We start from the raw sequence: 12,876 nt of genomic DNA, 5'->3' as shown, positions 1-12,876 counted from the left end.
CAACTCAGAAAAGCACCGAATAGCAAGAAAGGGATTACTCATGATTGACAACAATTAAGAAGATAACAGAAGATAATATGACAATCTTCACAAGAATGGAGCAAGATTTACGAGGAACACTCCTTCAAATTTGCAAGCTGAGAATGATGATGAGAAACAACACCAAGAATACGGAGACACTCCGGAATAATGAAGAATGAAAGGTTGAGCCAAATATGAGAATTAATTCGAATAGATCTTGAAGAAGGAATATGACTGATGGAAATCATTCTTACGTCACATTGAAAAAGAATTAAAGAGCACCGGAAATATTAGAAGATACAAATAAAATCCTGGGAAAAAACATGTGGGTTATGGGCCCACTCAAAAGAAACCACCGTTGAAAAGATTGCAAGAAATATTGATATTCCATCGGTATAAAGAAAACTTGATGAGGTTGAGAACCTCGAAATAACTGAAGGATTGAAAACCAGAACTTCTGAAATATCTTTAACACTCCAGATAGAATAGAGAGAAATGACAACAAAAGACTTGATAAGGATTTCCAATGCAGGAAAGAATTTAAAGGATGACAAGGATATGATGAACACAGATAACCGAATTAAATTCTCCGGAAAAGATAACAAGATTGAACAAATATGAACACGAAGCTCCTGAGAATCTTCACAAAGAATCACCGGATACGACACGGAAGAAAAGATAGCGGAAGCATCACTGAATATAAAGGCACTTGGATGATGACTGAAACATTGAAGAAAAGGGTGGGAGGGCGGGGAAAAACAAAGACAACTTGGGACAGATGAGACAAACTATGGTAAGAATTGAGAGAATGATCTGCAATTATTGGAGAGGATTGAATTCACTTGAAGAGAAGCACACCGGTTGGAAAAGAATTGACACGATGACTCTGGTTGAAAAGGAATTGATATGACAACTCCGGTTGACAAGAATTGATAAGACAAATGATTAAACAAAGGATTAGCACTCTCATAAAAAATATGAGAACACTAATTAGGAAAGATCTAAACTCACCATTTGACATCGAAGCAACTCAATTACCATACTGCAACAAAACAAAGGATGAGGCTTACGAAACAAGCCAGAACAAACTCATGAGAGAGATTTCCGTTCAATATTTTCGTGGGCAGAATCGCACGGGCTTGATCCTTACAGTAGCCATCATGTGCAAGGTAGTGCACACGACATACGAAGCGTCCCCAAGTCGTAGCAAGCTACAAGGACTCTTTAAGACACAACGAGAACTGCTGTAAGACGACCGTGAACAAACGAATCCACTAGATGTCGAACCCCAACCTAACATCATGCATTTGTTGGAAGATTGACCTATAAGCAACTACTTGAATTCCCACCTAAGAACTCCGAGAATATCTGGTCATGCAATCTGGTCCACGGATACAAGGAGTAATATATCACTCAACTCCTATACTAACCCGTACAGTGTATCACATCCGTCAACACATAACCAGAATCTCGGACCTTCATCTACTACAGACCCTCGTGATCACAACGATACGAAGTATGGCAGTACTCCCGAACAATCTGCACCAGTACTGGGGACATTGGGGTTATCTCGCCACTACTAGTATTGAAGCAATTACGAACATCCTTCGTCATGAGATACTAAGAAATCTGAATGATAATGATGTGCTCGAGAATCCCCTGGAGCTCAACTCCCCGAAAGAAATCAAGTCAAATAGGAGGCACCAAGACAGAAGTCCGTCACATCGGCATCATATAGATTCCAAAAATATCCGCGTGATCCTAAAAAAATTGAGTGAGAAGATGAGTAGAATTAAAATTCCTAAGTCATGAACCTCACAAGAGCATAGATTAGGAGAAAAAAAGAAACCTACTCTCTGATATAACTAAGACTCAAACTAGTTTTTCACTAGACTCGACTCAGCCAAGTTCGATCAATCAAGGGGGCTCCTAGGTCGGTACTGCTCTGATACCAACTTGTAACGCCCAAGATGCGACCCTATCCTCAATTTGGCACGAGGGCCTTGTCAGGGATAGAAGCGCATCTCGTTGTTTCGCAAGAATGGATATCGTTACAAGTACATGTACTGAACAAAAGAGATATATATATAGAACTGGCTTACACTTGCCACAAGCTACATCAGAGTCACATCAGTACAATATATAAACATCATGAAGAAGAGCAGGGTCCGACTACGGACGAAAACAAACGAGCAAAGAAGAACGACGTCCATCCTTGCTATCCGAGGCTGCCGGCCTGGAACCCATCCTAGATTGATGATGATGATGAAGAAGAAGAAGAAGAAGCAACTCCAAATGAACAATCAATGCGCTCGCGACAAGTAATCTTTACCTGTACCTGCAACTGGTGTTGTAGTAATCTGTGAGCCACAGGGGACTCACCAATCTCATTTCCAAAGGTATCAAGACTAGCAAAGCTTAATAGGTGAGGTATGTTTAAGTGGTGAGGCTGCAGCAAGCGACTAAACATATATTTAGTGGCTAACTTACGAGTACAAGAATAAAGAGGGGGATGATCTACGCATAGCGGACGTGAACTACTGTTGATCAAATGAATGATCCTGAACACCTACTTACGTCAGACATAACCCCACTATGTCTTCGATCGGAGAAGGAACTCACGAAAGAGACAGTCACGGTTATGCACTCAGTTGGCATATTTTAATTAAGTTAACTTCAAGTTGTCTAGAACCAGTGTTAAACAAAGTTTCCATGTTGCCACATAACCGCGGGCACGGCTTTCCGAAAGATTTAACCCTGCAGGGGTGCTCCAACTAATCCATCACAAATTACCACAAGCCGCACAGAAATCCTCGATCACGAAACTCGCGATCTCGTCGGACTCCGTAGTGGAAAACCTCAAATCTGAGAGTACCCAAAGCGTCACCGGAATCCCGATGCACAAGATATCTCGTAAAAGGTAAAACTAATCCAACAAGGCCACCCGGCGTGTCGACGATCCCGATAGGAGCCGCGTATCTCGTTCTCACGACACGACGGATGAGCGACGCGTACGGTGGCCTGATAGAAATCTCCTAAGTTGCCCTAGGTTGGCCCCGCACAGTGCTCTGTTTTGGACCAGCACCATCAACACTGGCCCTCCCTGTAATATGTAAATTACTCCTCGGGTTCATGACGCCCTATGCTTTCAGTATTAACAAAATTATTATGTTGGGCAAATGTAGTACCAATGTTGGGCCTTGCCAGACCAGATTTAATCTAAAACGAATTATCAAGGGGGTCCCATAACAACCCTGATGGTGTTAGGAGCGCTCAATTATGTAACATAACACCGGTAGCCGAAACTCAGGGGGTAAAGGTGGAACAAAACACCAGGCTAGAAAGGCCAAGCCTTCCACCTTTTACCAAGTATATAGGTGCATTAAATTAAATAGCATTTAATAGGGTGATATAACAAGGAACCCATGTAACCACATGGAAGCAACTGCACCTACAACTAGCAACGCTAACACATGGTTAAGCAAGCGGTAACATAGCCAATCAGTGGTTTGCTAGGTTGTGAACAGGTTGAAGGTTTACATGGCAATGTTGGGAGGCTGATATTTAACATGTGGTAGGCAACGAGACATGATCGATAGAAACGTAACAATAGCATGGCAATGATAGTAATGGTATCTGGGGAAATGGTCATCTTGCCTGAGATCCCGCTTGGAAGAAGAATGACTCCGTGAAGCAGACGAACCGATGTAGTCAAACGGGTCCTCACAATCCGACATGCTTGTGGAACTCTATCGAGACGAAGCAAACAGGAAACACAAATCAACACACGATATTCACCACATGATGCACAACACATATGATGCATGAACAGCTGAATATATGCAAGTCACGGCATCTCAATTCACAAACAACCAAATACTACACATTAAATGAAGTTCAATATGCAACGAGTTGCATATAGACGAAACTCCACATACGAGTTATTTAGTTCTATCCCGATTAGGTACACGGAAATATTAAATGTGGTTAAACATGGCAAGAGGTGAAGCGTAAATAAACTATCTATCTAGGCATTTTAAATGAGGTCGGAAATGGCATATAGCACCTCCGAAACAACCTCAGATGTTAATATACAATTCTGTCCGGATCTGAACTAATACTTTTAAATGTTTGTTAAACAGTAATACAAATAGGTTCACGTGATTCTACGCATCATTACAAGCAATTTACATATAGAGAACATCTCCAACGGAGCTACGGATCAAAAGATACGGACACCACAAGATATGATGGCATGAATGCAATATGTGTGCAAATGGCATCCACAACATTTCAAGACACACAACCAGCAAGATAAAATGAAACTACACGAGATTCTAAGCAAGTTTCATATAGGACACGATCAAAACGGAGCTACGGTTCAACAACTACGAGCTAAACAAGAAATCACTACAATCTGCCAAAATCAGCCACGTAGCATTTTCACCCCACAACTACGAGCTACACAAATCTAATATGCTCAACCAAGGCATGAGACATTAGAGGGCAAGAAGAACTATAACATACAACTAATAACACCTAGCATGGAAGCATGGATCACTAGGAAAAGAACTCACAAAATGGTTGTTCTCACGCAGTTTCAGACTTAGATAAAATAACAGTTTATGAAACTGCAGTTTTCGATCTGAAGGCATATTGACAGCACCAAAACCAATAGCTACAGGACTCCAAATGGCATGAAAATTTACAGTATGCTAGATAATCCTAAAGTCTACAACTAACTCCATTGCACCAACCTCAAAAGAGCTATAGATCACTAGATAAACTCAAGACAAGATAGCAACAAAATATAACAGATTTCAGACTTAGAAATATTTCAGCATCTCCAAATGAGCACTATTTTCTAGCAACTTGAGAGCAAGCAAACCACACCCAAACATGGATTTCTAATGCAACTAACATTACTAGGGGCTAGACTAAACATCCAAGAGCAACTCTCTAGTTGACAACTTAATCATATCACGCAGGGAATAAATCCCACAAAATAAACAAAAGGGCATCCCGGCAAAATATCACGCGAACTAACTTGCTCAAAAGCTAAAACTAAATGCACAGTTAAATCCTATGGATTTTTCTACCCCGAAAACATATATAACATGTGGGGTTGCAGCATATAAACAACACCACACGTATATGCGGGAATGTCCTAAACGCGAAATAATAAACTAGCGACTAAACCCTAGATGCAAAAATACCACCAACTACTCTAAAATACATGGCAAGAGGTCCCTAAAAACATGAACATTTCAACTACGGGGTTTGAGCAATCCGGACATGCGCGAAAAATAGATACGGGGCAATTCCCTATTGGGACAACACGCAAAACTAGGCATTTGGCGGGTCAAACTACCTCAAACATTTATGCAAGTTGCAAATTCGTAATCTACGCGATATTCTACACAAAATCCATATACAACTTGCCTCGATCCGACATACGGTTAAAAAGATACGGGCATTTAAAATATCTAATAAATCCTGAAATATAATTCGCAAAACCTAAATTCTAATCGGGCCTAATCTAGAAGTTGGCCCGGGTCTGGAACCAAGCGCCACTTAGCTACGTAATGCACGGGCGACATATAGGCACGGGGAAGAGCAGGTAGAGGCTCACCTTGCGACCTTAGGCCCATACGAAGGCGGGGCTGGAAGGCCACGGGGCAGCTCGGTGGAGGAAGCCGGCCTGGGCCTTGGATGCGCCTGGGCCGGGATCCGGCGTTGGCCCATGCGAGGCGGCGGCCCAGCAGCGGAGATGCTGCTCGTCCATCCTGCTTCTCCCGCACCGAGGAGGCAGCTGCGCCGCAGGAGCCGGCGGCGGCCAGATGGGGCGACAGGGCCGAGGCTCACGCGAGGGAGGCCGGAATCCGACGTGGTGAGGCGGATCCGAGCGGATCTGGGCTCAGGGCGCCGTTCCCGACGACGAGCTTCTCACGGCGGCCGGCGGCGCGGGGCAGCGGGCAGAGGCAAAGGCAGGTCGCCTCTCGGACCTGCGGGGCACCGGTGAGGGGTGGTGCTAGCGGCGGTTGGGCGACGGGGCTGGCCGGCGGCGTGGGGCGCAGGCAGCGGCGCGAGGGTGCTCCCGTGGGAGGAGAGCTCGGGGTTTGAGGTGCTTGCACGACGGCGACTGGCTCAGGAGGAGGAAGTTGCACGGAGCTCGGGCCCATGATGGGCTCGGGCGGGCCCAACGCGGGATCCGTGGGCCCGGCGGCTGGAGGTGGGAGGAGAGAGCAGGTGTGAGGTGGCTAGGGTTTCGGGGGGTTGCATGGATTTGGAGGGAGGGAGAGAGTGGGTGCCTATTTATAGACGCAGGGTTAGGTTTATCCGAATCCGGCCCCGTTTTTGCCCACGCGATCGTAATCGAACGAACTCGAACGCGGGTCAGCTAAGTGACCGTGTAGACTAGTTATCCGGAGATGAGAGGGAAAACGGGCGGCCCGGCAACGAGATTTAAAACACCAAAAGACGTCCAACGATAGACCGAATACGGTGCCGCTACGGTCGATCGTTCGGGTACCAGACGGACTCCGATTGCGACAAAATTTGGCAGGCGGCCTACCTATATTATATTAAGACCGCACGCCACGTTCCAACCCAATCGGGGAAAGTTTTATACACACTTTTGAAAACAAGAATTTAACGATGTCGCGGACGCGTGCCTGTGTGGTCGGGCTCAGAACGGACAACGACGAGAACCGGCAACTAACAACGGATGCAAGTTTGAAAACTGGCGGCAACGGGATGCCGATGCAATACGGATGATGTGCATGATGCGATGATGATGCGGCGAATAAAAATAACAACACGATGAAAACGGAATAAAGGGGGAATCTTCTGGAACGTCGGTCTCGGGCTGTCACAATAACCTCTTGGAGTTGGTTTAGCGATGGCTAAGGCACAACGTCTTGCATGTTGGTAGTGAGATCATCAAAGTCATCTCCACCAAATCGATAGTTATCATCTCATAGAAAGATCAGGAACCTCACCTCTATTAGATAATGACCGTCCCATCGCTCCATGAGCGGTACGAGCACACAAAACAGATGTTTATTTGAAAGTTTTACAGGCACCACATGCAAAATTACTTGGAATGACAGTGAAATTCCATATATAAGTAGGTATGGCGGACTCTCATGGAATAAACTTGGCTCAAGGATTTGTATGCACAAGTAGTATCTCTACTTAATATGAAGTTTTGGCTAGCAAAAGGTTCTAAACAAGCACCACATGTTGGAGGATCCATAACAATATAACTTCTATGCAAATATACCCAAACATAACCATTATGTTGTCTTCCTTGTCCAACTTCAACCATTTGATCAAGGTTGAAAATAATTAGTTGGTATTCACAATCATAAAATATGTCCAAGATAATATATTTGTATGTGGAAGTTCACTTTCTTATACTAATAATTCTTGAATTGCTTGTATGACCAATATTGATTGTCAAACTTCAATAGTTTTTACTTTCTAAACCAAATGTGAAACTACTACTAAGCAAAAGCACATTGATAATTTTAGATTTATCGTACTTCATTCATTCACAATTTACTCTTAGGATATAAGTGTAGCACAAGAGTAAACTTCAAACTTCTCTCGAAGATATAAGTGAAGATTAGTGAGTAGTCAAACAATTAAGTAGCTATGTGAGGAATCTCTATAAATAAAGATTTTTCATATCTGAGATTTATTTAAAGGGGCAAATAAATCGAAGATACATTCCAAGAACAGCTATCATGTGGACAAATAAAAATATGGGATCAACATAGGCTAATCAATATTTGTTTGATGAACAGAGGTGGGATGTGTAACATCCCCAAGCTTAGATGCTTGAGACATCTTGAAATATTTACTTGCGGTGCCTTGGGCATCCCCAAGCTTGAGCTTTTGTATCTCGTTCAATCCTGTTCTATCCCGGTTTCACCTAAGTCTCAAAAACTTCATCCACAAAAACTCGAAAAGAACTCGTGAGATAGGTTAGTATACATAAGAATAAATCAACACAACATGTACTGCCCACACAAGTTGCATAACAATTTAAAACATTAGGTATTGTATACTATCATTTCCACAATTTATATCTACTAATATAAGCCATGAAAACTCTAGGATAAGTAGATAACAAAACTATGACAACAATTTATCCAAACAGAACAGTCTGTAGAAATTTATTTAAAATTTTGAAAATTTAGTACATGATAAATAATGTCTATTACAATACCATGTAAAACTTTTAGAAACTTTCCATGTTCTAGTGAAATCTGATAATTCAAACACTACACAAAAAGTTTATGTTGATGTACACCATACGTCACACATGCAATTCACACACTCTAAAGGCAACTCTTGGATTTTTTGTTGAAAAAGGATTATAAATAATATCTAAAATAGAAAAACAAAATAAAATTATGCTCCAATCAAAACACATATTATGTGATGAAAAAATATAGCTCCAAGTAAGATAGTGTTGAAGACAAAAGAGGGGATGCCGTCCAGTGCATCCCCAAGCTTAGACGCTTGAGTCTTACTTGGATATTCCTTTGGGGTGCCTTGGGAATCCCCAAGATTAGGTTCTTGCTACTCCTTATTCTCTTCATATCAATATCTCACTCAAAACTTAAATACTTCACTCACACAAAACTTAACGGGACTTCATGAGATGGGTTAGTGTAATAAAGATAGATCATTTAGAGATCGATAGAAGTGGTGTCTAGAGGGGGTGAATAGACTACATGCATAATTAAAATCCTAGCCTTTTCCCAATTTAATGGTTAGCAGATTTTAGAGATTCTAACAAGTCTATTGCACCCTGCACATGCTAGTCAACAAATATGGCAAAGGAAAAGTAAAGACTTTGCAGATGTAGTAAGGAGTAGAGTTTAGGAAGATCACACGCGAAAAAGTTGACGGCGATTTTTGGCATGGTTTTGATAGGCGGTGCTATTGTACGTCCATGTTAGTGGAGTCTTGAAACCCATGGAGGGTAACGGATGCGAGAGTCCACGGAGGGCTCCACCCACAAGGGGTCCACGAAGAAGCGGCATTGTCTATTCCACCATGGCTTCCGTCCACACACGACTAGCCTCACTCACGGTAGATCTTCACAAAGTAGGCAATCTCCTTGCCCATACAAACATCTTGGTTCAACTCGACAACATGAAGTAGGAGGCTCCGAAGCGACACCTAACCAATCTAGGAGGCACCACCCTCCAAAAGGTAATAGATGTGGTAGAACGATGAACTCATTGCTCTTGTGCTTCCAAAGATAGTCTCCTCAACACTTAGTCACTATCTCTTAGATTTGGCAGGGGTAGGAGATATTGATCTTGTGGAAAGCAACTTGGGCAGGCTAGATATAAAGTTTCAAATGGTTGGAATAGAATATCTTGATCTCGACACATGAGAAGGTGGCTCTCTCTCAGAAAAAATGGATCTGGCATGTGTAAGTGTGTTCTGAGTGCTTCCTCTCCAAGTGAGAGGTAGAGGGAGGGGAATATATAGGCAACCTCCAAAATCTAACCATTACACCATAATTGACCAACTCGGTGACACTGAAGTTACAAACTCGGTGGTACCGACTTGCTCAAAAGGTAGCAACTTTGAATCTCGATGGAACCGATATACACGACTCGGTAGAACCGAAAAAGTGACTAGCGGTCAGATAACACAACTCGGTGACACCGATACTCAAACTCGAAAATTCTAATTTTGTGTACCGAGGAAACAGAAGGTGGGTCACCTAAACTTGGTAGCACCGATGCAGATTCGGTTGCACCAAAAAGGTAGGGTTTGGCTCGGATCTGTCTAAGTCTAAAATCGGTAGGGCGAGTGATAAATGTTGGTGGCACCGATTTTGGATATTTGTCTTCGGACATATATGTTTTGTGGAAGAGTGGCTGAGTGTTTTTGGTGGCTAACTCTAATCTCTTAAGCAACCAATTCATCATAATAGGAAGAGTGGCTTTCCTATGGACTCAAATGTGATTTCTCACAAAGTGTAAAATGGAGAGTCTTCTTGCTTGATGCGTGAGCAAATCCTATTCCTTCCTTCATCAAGGGGCGTCGCCACTCAATCCTATAGCCAAAGCTCTCTATGGACTAAACCTGAAATATACTAGGTAAAAGTGTTAGTCTAAGAGGCAATGTATGTTGTCATAAATTATCAAAACCACCAAAAGAGCATATGTGCTTTCAATCTCACCCTTTTTCATAATTTATGACAACATACAATCAAAGATTCAAATAAAGATAAGCATTAGAATATGACAGCTTTGAAAGATACATGACTAGTACAAGCTCCTCCTAAATGTGTGCAATCCCTTTTAAAGCATAGTTGCTTTGGACTGCATGGGCACACACATGGTAGAAGGACAAGACAAGTCATATAAATCTTGGCTATATGCATCAAACATATGTGAATGTAGAACTTCCATGTTCATGACTCACTCTTGCAAACAATATGTGCAAGAAACAAGAGATCGTCATGAACAAGGATATGATGCATATACTTACCTTGAGGTTCATGAGCGTCTTAGCAGTAGGAGTACACTTGGGAAAACAAATGTTAGATAACACAAGAGTACTCTATTGTAAATATGCAAAGAGCTTCAAAAGTACCAAGATATTGAAGACATATTGAAAATAGGATTTGATGATAGATATGTCTCCAAGATAATTACGAACTTTCTCCCCTAAGAGTGAATATGTAAGAATGCCTCTCCCCGTGAATCATAGCATGTAGATATTGGGAGTAGGTAGGGCAAGACAAGTTCAATCAAAAGATAACAAAGATTACTAAAACAATTTTATCTCTCTCCCCCCTTAATATGTAAGCTTTGATACATCTCCCCTTAGGTAGATATCCCCTTAGGTAAACCTTCCTTTAGGAACAGATATCTCCCCCTGTTGATATTTCTCCCTCTTTTGTGTAAGCTTATTGGTGATATTTCTCCCCTTTATATAGGTTCATTGGAAGCTTTGATATATTTCTCCCCCTTTGGTATTAATTTCCAAAAAGGTCATAGGGTAAGGGCTCATTATGAGAAAGGGATCCTTGATACTTCTCTCTTTGATAAGGGTTCCTTGAACATGACTTTTCTCCCCCTTTGATAGTAGGTAAGGGTTCATTGAATTTTCTCCCCCTTTAGTATGAATAAGAGTTCCTTGAACTATCCCCCCTTGGTTAGGGATCGGGGATGATTCTCCCTCTTATATTGTGGGATCATTGAGATTTTCTCCCCCTAGACAAGTTCTCTCCCCCTCAAAGAATAATGCTAAAACTGATTTTGTTTCTCAAAAAATCAATAAAATCTTAGAAGTCAATGAAACATGGGATCATTGATAATCTTTCTCATCCTAAGACAAAAATCCAGAAATATATCACAGAAACAAAGGCAGTGATAATATCAGAGTCACCGAGGCAATGTGATTCGGTAGAACCGATAATGAAAATCAGGCCTGTGAGAGAAATAGGTTGGATCGAGTTTCCTAGATTGGTGAAACCAAGTTGCAATGAAAATCAACTCCATAACTTAAAATAGACAGAAATATCCAATTGTGAAAGAAAACAAGAGAAAACATTTTTTTTATTTTATGAAAATATACATACATATAGATGAGAGTTGAATGGTTCCAAGAAAGTATGCAATGAAAATGTGAACCATACAAGAATCTCCATCTAGATGTGGGGCGGTGACTAGGTCACCTATATTAGAGTATTTGACTTGAGGAGTCAAGCAATAATGCTTGATCATAGGTCATACTCATCGTTAAGCGCAAAATGGGGTTAGCATTTTCCGATTAAGCATTTTAATGTATTCATATCACTTGAGTTGCTTTACCTCATGACTTGGTGTAAAGCTTTATCAAGAATATGAGTGCATACCTTTGAATGATGTTGATGACGTGGTATGTAGGTGAACTTGTCGTGGATGCTCAAAGTTGATGAAGATTGTCTTGAGTTGGGAGCTATCCTTGTCATTTTGGTTCACTTTTCACCTATAATGGTTAGCCATGCAAGGAAGAACATAATATATCCATATGACATGAGTGAATTTCATTATCATATAATTGTCAAGAATATGATTTTGTTGTCTTCTTCCTCCATCTTCGAAGAAGGGGTCGTTGATACTTGGCCATGACAGGATTGCTTTTGATGTGAGTTGATGGCAATCTTGTGAAGTATATTTCTTCCAAGTACCTACAAAAGGTTAGATTCAATACAAGGGAGCATAGTTTTCCAAGATATAAGATAGTGTCAAATCAATAGAATCAAGGAATAGTCTATCAAGCTCATGCCCTTCCATGCACCCGAGTGAATCTAGCTCAAGTTTGAAGCATCAATGATGTTCAACTCACTCCTCAAATGACAGAATACTTTCTCATCAAGTGGTTTGGTAAAGATATCATATAATTGTTTGTCGGTACGAACATGCTTAAGATCTATATCTCCTCCACCAACATGATCACGAATGAAATGATGTCGCACTTGAATATGTTTTGTTTGAGAATGTTGCACAGGATTATAAGCAATTTTAATAGCACTTTCATTGATACACAATAATGGAACATTTATAACATGAATGCCATAATCCTTAGGAGTTTGAGTCATCCATAGTAATTGCACACACCATGATTCGGCGGCTATATATTCAGCTTCGACGATAGATAAAGATACCGAGTTTTTTTTCTTGTATGACCAAGACACAAGAGATCTCCTAAGAAATTGACATGTACCCGAGGTGGATTTTCGATCAACCTTATCCCCGACATAGTCCGAGTCGGGATAGCCAACAAGATTAAAAGAAGATCCCTTGGGATACCACATGCCAAAGTTTGGTG

Source organism: Hordeum vulgare, chromosome 6H, assembly GCF_904849725.1.
Source record: "Hordeum vulgare subsp. vulgare chromosome 6H, MorexV3_pseudomolecules_assembly, whole genome shotgun sequence".
NCBI lineage: Eukaryota > Viridiplantae > Streptophyta > Magnoliopsida > Poales > Poaceae > Hordeum > Hordeum vulgare.
The sequence above is the reverse complement of the archived record's forward strand: the minus strand, read 5'-3'. Positions refer to the sequence as shown.